Below are 8,338 nucleotides of genomic sequence, written 5' to 3'. Positions count from 1 at the left end.
ACGTCGTTAATTCTTTTTGTGACGTTTAATGTCAAGCGCCGATGCTGCGGCCGTCGCTATAGCTTTATGACGTTTAAAAAACGTCGTTATATGACTATAGCCGGCGTTTTTAAAAACGCCGCCAAATATCCCACCAAAGGTAATATGACGTCACTATCATTTTAACGACGTTTTTAAAACGCCGCCATATCTTTTTAAAAAACTTACTGTTAGCTTTTAGAGTTTTAGGTGGCGTTTTCAGAAACGCCGTGATATCCCCTTTTTTTTAATTTTCTTAAATTTTAAATTTAATATGAACAAGGACCTATTGATGTAATAATAAATAAGAAGGCAGCCTAAATAATAATGCATATGTACGGTTTTAGAAACACACAAATGAAGAAATATAAGCTCAAAGCATTAATCTTTACATGCTTACAAACTCCAAAGGCCTTGTTACATAAAGATTTAAAAAACAAAAAACAAAAAGTTGGGTCAAGAGGGTCTCATCAGAGAGTAAAATCAATTTTTCTGGTGTAGCCAATTTTGGGGTCGGGTAGTTATCTGCTGTGGGAATCCTGATGATGCTGCAGCAGTTGCAAACAGTTGCGGAGGATTGATGAACGGCCTTTGCTGATTGTTGCTCATTGACGGGGAGAGGTGATTGCCTTCGGTGGTGGCTCCAATTTGACCTACATTGCTGCTGCTGCTGCTGCTAAGATACTGAACCTACAACCACACGATTAAAACAATTTATTAGCCGGTCTAATTAATTAACCCAGTTATACCCAACTCATGAAATGGGTTTCAATACAGACTTGATAGTTTGATGAGGGTGAAAACATGTGAAGCATTGAGTTTTCACTCTCATTGACGAATTGCCCGGGTCTTAGTGAACTCGGAGATTGAATGTGGGTTTGGCTCAGAAGTTGCACTGTCTCGGTCTCATTGTACCCTTCTCTTCTGTAGGAATTAATTCTAGATGGTTCTTGTTGAATATTGAGCTGGGTTCACATTAGTATAAGTTATGGAAATTATTAAATATTATTAGAATAAATAGTTCAATTAAAGAAATTATTAATATTATTGGGCTGGATAAATAATAGCTTCTTTTAAGAATTTAGTCCATGTAGAATAACGTAGAAGCCTTCAGTTCTAGTCAGGCAAAGAATAACACAAGCCAATCTGAAATGAAACATGGCATAACAAAAAATCTACTCTAATGCACAATATCAAAGTTGTGTAGATTTCTCCATAAAGCAAAGGCATGGAAGAGCTTTTTAGAAGAAATTATAACAAATGTGTTACGTACAGGTTCTAAACGTACTTTATTTCATCTCTTTTCATGTTGCAACTTATATTAGTATCTATTACGTCCCACAAAACATTCTATTCAATTTATAGACTTCGCTCAGTATTAATTTATCTCTTTTCACCCTTAAGAGCCTGAGACCAGAACAACAATTATATCATGTTTAAAATCTATTATATCTTCACTTCTCTCCAATCTTATACAGAACAAGGATCTAATATGAAATCTATATTGGTATCACAATCAATAGTGCATTGAGCCATTAAATATTAAAAGCAGAAGTACTGAATAATAAATGTTAAACAAATAAAGCTCCAAAAACAAACAAACAAACAAACAAACAAAAAATAAAAAATTTGAAAAGAGTTGTAAACAAGGTAATATCGCTTTACCGGTACTCCATCATACCGGTTTTTCTACATACTCAAAGCCTAATTTCAAGCTAGAATTATCAAAGCCGCCATTACGGTATCTTGAGTACGACAATAGTATCTATACCAGATCCCAACAAATTAAGCTGAAATTTTAACAACTAAATACAAAAATTCGCAGTTTCGATTTCAGTAAACAAACCACAAACAAGTGCAAAGAGCAAGAGACATTTCAAGGACGCAAAAACAACCGATTTTAAGCAAGTAAAGCTGTGAAGTGAAAAATAGAACTAACCTTTTCTTGCTGGAGACCGTTCGTCGGAATTAAGCTGTAAAGTTAAAGCCGCTAGAATACCATACTGGAATTGGAATTGGAAAGTAATTTCATAGCTCAATAGAAGTTAACAACTATCATAAAACCATAAATGTAATTTCATACCTACCTGTAAAACTCAATTAACTTATTGTAAAATTCTTCAAAACTATATTTTGAAAACACTATTTCATACTTTAAGTTGTGTTGTCAAAATACGCTTTCCTAATTTCCTTGACTTATTTTTCTTTTTTATTTTATGTTTTTATTCCAAGGTTGGTTTCATAGCAAATATCTCTTTCTTCGACTCATCAAAACAATTATCTACTAACCACCCAAGGACAGATTTTCGTTCCTTGTACTTTTGGCTCTTTTCATGGGCAGTCTCCTGAAAATAAAAACCTAAATTAATTAAGCACCACAGTCAACTAAACACGTGTAAACCATAATCTCAAGAACTCTGCCTCATGCTCTTACGTATTTCCATCCCAAAATTGATCCCACCCAATGCAAAAAACATAAGCAACAGTGCAACTTATCTATATAACAGAAATGATTGTGTTCCAGGTAACATAGGTCGAGCATATTGTATTGTATAATGAAGCTGAAGTGAAGAGATAATTTTGTTATTTATCTATATAACTCTCCTCAGTCCTTCAATTTCTGCTCTGACAATTCAAGGGCGTAGAAAAGAAAATAAGAGAAGCTGAATAATTTCCCTCATGAGAGGTAGGGACTGATAGAAGAAGTGTAATATTATTTGCTCGTGTTAGTGGCTCAACCATAGGATCATCTTACATGATGTTTTTATGTTCATTACTCATACCCAAAGTTCTTGACTTGTTGGGTTTAAAAAAAAAAAAAAAATTGAATGAGCAAATTTCCCAATAAAAACTAAAATACTGAAATTGTCAAAACAAGAAGAAAAGAACATTTCTGTAATTTGAGTGACAGATAAAAGTCCACTCACCGATTAATAGCGTAATCAACACCGGCTGCATCAGCTCCATCAAAGCTGAACCCATTTGGTTCAAGACCTTGAGCTTCTGCTCTCTCTTTATCATTGTCAACATCAAATACAGTATCGTAAAGTCCTACAGGAGGAACCAAGGGTTGTAATAACTGTTAAACACAATATCAAACATATGATTAAAAGATTAAAAGACCTGCCCCACTGCTCCAAAATATGATTAAAAGATTGTTTTCTGGTGAGCGCCAATAGAAACCTTGCAAAGCTGCTGGAAACTCATCAATAGGTGTGTTTCTGCTAAGGAGGTTAGGTGTTTCCTTCGTAATTACCTACACAAACACAAACAACAAACAGGAAATATAAATATAAATATGAATTTGACTTATCTCATGTAATGAATGACTCATTATATGATAGTCATGTAACCTTTGGTTTTATGCACTTCGCTCTTGAATACAAGAAGACACCAGCAAGCGCCACAGCAGTTCTTGCAATTAAAACTCACCCAGTTTACAGACCAAGCATTAACCAAGCAAGTGTGAAGAGAGGCATCTTTTACCAGTAACATGTTAGTTATAGAGGGTTTACTGAGACCGTTAATAGGCGAAACGGGTGTCTGGAAGAAAATAACAGAGGACACAATGACCACAACTCACTTCACACAATTTCCCACTGCATGGGTTACCGGTGACACCATTTGTAATATCATATAAGAAACCTGACAGTCAGAATTTGAAATGATAAGTTACATGATATTTTTAAGTAAAATTGATCAAATATAGTTTTTTTTTTTCAGTTCTGATTATTGTTTTCATGACAGAATGGACCCATTCTGTAAAACATAGTCCCCAAAAATAAAAAAATTTGAAGAAAGAGATAATGATGCATTTTATTGACTAATCAAGGGGAGTGATTATCATAAAATGAGTGTTAGCACTGAAAATCATTGGTGAAACTGAAGTTTAACCAAAATTTTTGGCACTATAGCAACAGTTTATTGTGCTTGATCTTTAATTAATTTCAAAATATTGTGGTGTTTCATGTAACAAATACAGTGATTTGTAATGTTCTAGGCCATGAAAACACAAGATATGAGAAACCTCACCTGTTCGTAAGTATGGAAGCAAAAACTAGCCAGGAGAGCTCTCACACACACACAACTCTCTAACATTCAACCCTTGACTTGCCTGAAACCAGGTACATAGAAATGTGTATCATGTTGGGATACAAAAACTGATCTATAAACACTATGTATAACAAATTAAGGCAATCCATCTTGTTAGACACATATCACTTACAGCGAACTGCACGTATGATGGACTAAACTTCACGCCTTCCATGAGAATAGCAATAGGGGCCAGCAGTACAAAAGAGATAATTGTTATGATTGAGAAGAGATTGATGTTGTCCAAAGCTTCCTGTTTATGGTAGATTGTTGGTTAAAATTAAGAGGAAAAAAAAAACAACAACAACAACAACAATGTTGTGACAAGTTTGCATGAATCAAGAAAATGAACTGTCATTTTCCAAATGTGCAAGCAAAGAAAGGTCTTTGTGGAACTTTGATGATTAGACAGCATGGAAAATTAGAACTTGTATCTAAGTTATGAATTTTTACCTCTTTATTGACCATGAACTTTTTGCTAAGTACATTGCGTGATTGGTTGGTCAAATTGGAAGCCATTGCACCACTGAAACCTATCCTGTCTCAAAACAAAAGAAAGCATCACATGTGAGAACCAAACTTCAAAATTTCAAGGGTTTTGATTTGTTAATTTCTTTGTTTAAGAGAATTTTCAGTTAGTGTCATACCAATTGAAAGATGCCTCGGTGAATGATGCCAATGCCACTCCCCCTACAATTGGTACAAGGGAAGAAACTACCCAAAGAGTGGGCCTCTGTATGCACATGATGATCAAAGAAAAAGTTACCCAGCTTTGATGATGGTAAACAACGAGGTGAATTATCAATATCTTCCTACAATTTGTAAACTAATATCTTCCACAAAACAATTCTTAGTCTAAAAGAATTGATTAACAAAAAAACCAGAATCAGCTGGAGAGTAGAACTCAAGGAAATGGTAAACTGGCATAAAAACTAGTAATTTTCTTTTCCAATTTCATATTAGATATATAGGATTATAAAATACACGAGGAAACCGCCAAGCAAGCATACGAACAAAGTAAAAAGAAACATAAATAAATAAATAATCAAATTTTGCTTCTATAATGCCCATGCCCCTAATGGAATCGACAAATAGGCGACTCGCCCTAACTTCTCTAAGCTAGCTACGTTATATCTTTGATTAGCACCAAATAAATAAAGATTGGAGTATCCTGGAAAACATCTCAATAAGGTAGCAGTGCAACATACGTACTTCAAACATTTCTACACAAGACTACAAACTGGTTTTTTTTTTTTTCCATTAAATTTCTACACGGACTAGTTTCTACAGCAGCAATTCAATCAATCTGAAAATTTATCATGCCTCATGACGGCTGCGAACATGCTGGGCAGAAGAGTAAGCAGAAAGCACTGATCCAGTCACAGTCAATGAATGCTTCGCGAGCCCCACGCTTTTCTTTGTTGCCAACCACATAGTCCAAAAGAATCTAATCCAGTTTACATGGTCTTGAAGGTTTTCTCAGTCAGATCAGAGGAAAAAAAAAAAAAGAAGAGAAATAAAAATCCAAAGGATTTTAACATAAAAATAAGAAGAAAGTGAACCAAAACACCCAACCCCCATCCATCCTTCACCATCATTCTACCCTACAGAGTTTAATAGTGTTACTAATTGCTCTGTAAAACCATTCTCGGCCTACAGTTCCAGTAAATGTAATGATGAATTGCCCTAGGACAGAAATAATTCCTAAATAACTAATTAATTTGTGCTAGTTGCCAACTGTGCTGCATCACATTGTAAATAAAAAGTAGGCAAACCAGAAACTAAAAATATGTGAGATGGGAATTTTTACAAAATATTTACATGGCGATTACATCCCCTAATGCTGATTTATCTTTTAACATTTACAAATTAAAAGAATATCAGAGGTTCACTGATTTATCTTCAAATCAACGATGTTAGACAAAATATTTACATCAATAATTTCAGTGAGCGAATTTTTACTCTATTGGTACACTTTTAACAGGGGTCTCCAAGGCAAAAAATTTGCTTCAAATATTGCAATATCGAAACAAATCAATGGCAATTACACCCCCTAATGCTGGCAATATGTAGGGGAAAAAATTCAAGAAGTTTCAATTTGAAGTTAATAACAACTCACAAAACAAAATGAAGGAAGTTAAGACACGTTGAAAATAGCCAACTTCCTGCAAATGAAAAAATAACCTTTCTCTCATTATTTGAACCAGTTTTGTATGTATCTCATCTCTGTGGATTTTATAATCCCAAAAGTTTGAAAGAAATAAAAACTGTGAGATACCTTGTATGAAGTGAAGTACTAAAAAATTACAGTATATGTCATTCACTGTCAAAAACATGATGCTCATATTATAAATGGCTCAAAAAATAAAATTAAATTAAAGCCCAATGCTAATGATGCCAGCAGAAGCACAAGACATTTAACTTGTAGTTGCATTGTTTTTCTTATCATTACTTTTATTGTGGCTAAAGCAATATATAGTGTATTCCTTCCAAAAAAATGTCCTTTATTGAAAGGGAAAGAACCTTGAACAAGCTCATAAGCAAGTTACATATGAACTTTTTATCGATTGCTCAATTCATGTGCAGCTCCAAATAATATAATATTTAAGTTATGCAGGAACAGATGACACTCGAACATATATATATATATATATATAAAAGTAGCAAGTTATTTTACCAGAGCTACTCGATCAATCTTAGACAGTAGCAATGCCTTTCGTGTCTCAGGTACTTTCATAAAGAGAATCCTCCTGATTTCTCAGTTCCACATGCAAAAACAAAATGTCAGCAAACTATTTAGGAAATTTAGCAATTACAAATCATAGATGTAGAACACAGTTTCTATGTGCACTATATTTCGACTTTTTAATTAACATATATATAGCCTACATCAAGTAAAAGGATAAAAGATAGGAGAATATGCACAGTGACAACTAAAAAATGATACAAAAGATTCATGATACCTTCCCCAAGCAAACGAGAGAGAGAGAGAGAGGGGGGGTGGAGCAGCTCAAATTAAGCCACTGAAAAAAGCAACAAACAGCCCCAAAATTAGTTCAGTTCAACTAACTCCCTTATTTCCAAGTGAAGTTGGTGGAGTCATGGAGACAAATATTGGAGAGTTAAAACAACAAATTGATAATCAAAACAAAACACGGAGAAGAAGCGATTGCCGATGAAAATCAACAATATAAATGGAACCAGCGTGAGTGCCAAGAGAGAAATCAATACCTCGCTGGTGTAGATGGTGGTGGTGGTGGTGCTTCGAAATCGAGAGAGAGACATAGAAATCGCTCTGAGATGAAATCAAAGATGAATCTCTGAGAAAGAGATCTAGAGTGAGAATCGAAATCGCAGATCGATCTGAATCGAAATCGCGGTGGCGGTGTAGACCAATCTGAAATCGATGAATCTATGAGATTTGAATCGGTGAATCTCGCTACGTCGCGGGTGAAGATGGTGGTGGCGGTGGAGCTTCGAAATCGGTGAATCTGTGAGATTTGAAGGTGAGATTCAAAATAAGGGTTTAGAGAGGATTGAGAGAGAGAGAGGCGAGGCGAAGATTCAATGTTTGTTTATGTCTGAAGGCTTGAGGGTTTACAAAAGGCTTATATTCTCAGATTCCAAATAGCGCGTGTGGGGTACCGCAATTGGAGGCGCTTTTAAACGCCCTTTATTATAAAACGGTGTCGTATTAATTATAGAAATATACGACGTTTTTAAAGCGCCGTTAAATATTAACAAAAATGACATTTAAAAAAACGCCGTTAAAAAAACGCCTCAAAAACCCTTATTTCCTGTAGTGATTCCACCACTCTTTGCATATCCGCTTCATTAGCAAACCAGAAAACGTAAAATTTCCACATCGGCCAACCACTCACAATTAAACATTAAACATACTAATGGTTAAATTTTGTTTAAAGATATTTAAACATACTAATATTGATAAAAAAATTTGACTGGTACAGATTATTTTTATTTAAAAAAAAAAAATTTATTGTTGAAATTAAACATACTAATGGTTAAATGTTTAAATTTTTATTTAAACAATTAACATTGAAATTATTTTGATGTACAGATTATGTTTAAACAATTAACAATTAACAATTAACAATTAAATAAATGTTGATGTACAGATTATGTTTAAATAATTAACAAATGTAGATGTAATCAAATGTTGACGTATTAAAACATAATTTAATAGATGTTAAATAAATATACATGTTGA

General features: G+C 34.1%; 1 long non-coding RNA gene and 1 pseudogene across 2 annotated transcripts; both read right to left on the bottom strand.

Annotated features, from left to right (window-relative positions):
- Positions 1 to 313: 313 nt before the first annotated feature.
- LOC114264000 (uncharacterized) lies at positions 314 to 1,277 on the bottom strand. Its single transcript, XR_014328691.1, has 2 exons — positions 798 to 1,277; positions 314 to 708 (listed from the first exon to the last, which is right to left on the bottom strand). It is a non-coding gene; the product is annotated as an uncharacterized LOC114264000 (long non-coding RNA).
- A 2,085-nt stretch (positions 1,278 to 3,362) lies between these two features.
- Positions 3,363 to 5,726, bottom strand: LOC114299273 (phosphoenolpyruvate/phosphate translocator 2, chloroplastic-like; annotated as a pseudogene). The gene is made up of 6 exons (XR_014328690.1): positions 4,758 to 5,726; positions 4,564 to 4,648; positions 4,244 to 4,363; positions 4,051 to 4,122; positions 3,534 to 3,663; positions 3,363 to 3,445 (listed from the first exon to the last, which is right to left on the bottom strand). The product of XR_014328690.1 is annotated as a phosphoenolpyruvate/phosphate translocator 2, chloroplastic-like (transcript).
- Positions 5,727 to 8,338: the final 2,612 nt, after the last annotated feature.

Source organism: Camellia sinensis, chromosome 5 (assembly GCF_055761805.1).
Source record: "Camellia sinensis isolate YWXY chromosome 5, ASM5576180v1, whole genome shotgun sequence".
NCBI lineage: Eukaryota > Viridiplantae > Streptophyta > Magnoliopsida > Ericales > Theaceae > Camellia > Camellia sinensis.
The sequence above is the reverse complement of the archived record's forward strand: the minus strand, read 5'-3'. Positions and strand labels throughout refer to the sequence as shown.